Source organism: Symphalangus syndactylus, chromosome 19 (genome assembly GCF_028878055.3).
Source record: "Symphalangus syndactylus isolate Jambi chromosome 19, NHGRI_mSymSyn1-v2.1_pri, whole genome shotgun sequence".
In the NCBI taxonomy this organism is placed as follows: domain Eukaryota; kingdom Metazoa; phylum Chordata; class Mammalia; order Primates; family Hylobatidae; genus Symphalangus; species Symphalangus syndactylus.
This window is the reverse complement of record NC_072434.2, coordinates 74,231,724-74,233,293: the sequence shown is the minus strand read 5'-3', so window position 1 is coordinate 74,233,293 and position 1,570 is coordinate 74,231,724. Positions and strand designations below refer to the sequence as shown.

General features: G+C 53.0%; 1 pseudogene; it reads left to right on the top strand.

Moving 5' to 3' along the window:
- Positions 1 to 473: 473 nt before the first annotated feature.
- LOC129458645 (putative monooxygenase p33MONOX) lies at positions 474 to 1,338 on the top strand (annotated as a pseudogene).
- The last annotated feature ends 232 nt before the right edge of the window (positions 1,339 to 1,570 follow it).

The following is a 1,570-nucleotide window of genomic DNA, read 5'->3' as shown; positions in this document are numbered from 1 at the left end:
AAAAACCATTTGTAACTACTTTAAAAAATAGTCTAATGTTTATAGCAACCACGTAAGGGCTGAGTCCAGAAAAAGACACTTCAAAACCATAGCAGGGGGGCAGTGTTGTCTGCTGGGTCCTGGAGACCTTCCGTGTCGCCGCTGCTCTCACCACGCCTTGGGTCCAGACTGCGTCACAGCCTCTCGCGAGACGTGGGCCCTCGGAACCTCTTTAGCGCCGGACTCCAGGCGGCAGGCAGCCCAGCAGCAGCAGCAGGATAACAGAACCTCTGGATCCACTCTTCCTGGGAAGCTTTGCTAATTTGCAGCTGCTGCACCGTGTTCCTCATTAACATCTGTCAGCTTAGTGGTTACATCATTTCACTGTGGTGGCAGGGACTCAGCTCGGAATTCTATATATATGGAAAAATCACCTGGGTCCCAGTCTTTCATTGGCTTCAACACCACCAGAAGTGCCTGCTCTTGAGGCTGGTGGGCTTCTAGGCAAGATGTCCCTGCCCATCGGGATAAACTGCTGAGCATCCAGCTATGATGATGCCCTCGAGGACCCTGTGCCCATGACTCCTCCATGGGACACGGGCAGCGTCCGCTGGAAGCCAGTGATTCCAGAATGCAAGTTTCAGTGCCTCGCCAAGGAGGAGGAAGGAGAGGCCAGCCTACCGGCCCCTGCCATGACCCTGTCATTGACAGTGTGACACAGTCCCAGTGGTGAAGTCTAAAGCTACCCATATCATCATGAATTCTCTGTTCACAAAACAGACCCAGGAAAGTACTCAGCATTTTGGGTGACAAGCAGGGCTGAGAGGTGCTGGCTACACACCACACAAGGGCCTCACCACGGAGGAGACCAAGTACCTTCGAGTGGCAGAAGTGCTCCACCAACTAAAGCTACAGAGTGGAGAAAGAACAAGAGAAGAGAGGCAGCCTGCATCAGCCCAGTCAGCCCCAAGCTGCACTCCTCACTCTTCCCCTGAGCAGAGGCCCAGAGGCTGGTTCACTTCTGGTTCTTCCACAGCTTTACCTGGCCCAAATCCCAGCACCATGGATTCTGGAAGTGGAGATAAGGACAGAAACTTGTCAGATAAGTGGAGCCTCTTTGGACCAAGATCCCTTCAGAAGGATGATTCTGGAAGTTTTGCCACCCAGGCCTACCAAGGAGCCCAGAAGCCGTCTCCGATGGAACTGATCCGTGCCCAGGCCAACCACATGACTAGAGATCTGGCAACCTTGAAGCCGCCCAAGAAGGACATCCCAGTGATGGAAGGGAATAAACAGCTGCCACGGACCCATCATCTCAAACCTGGTAACTTGAATGTGCTCACACCCACTGGCTTCTAGAGTGCTTTCTCTTCCAGTCCTCTGGTAAAGAGGGTTTCTTGGCCCGCTCCCCTTTTAACTTGGATCTCTCTCTATATATATTTGTTTTGTTTTGTTTTGAGACGGAGTCTCACACTGTCGCCCAGGCTGGAGTGCAGTGGCACGATCTCGGCTCACTGCAACCTTTGCCTCCCGGATTCAAGCGATTCTCTTGCCTCAGCCTCCTGAGTAGCTGGGATTACAGGTGCCCACC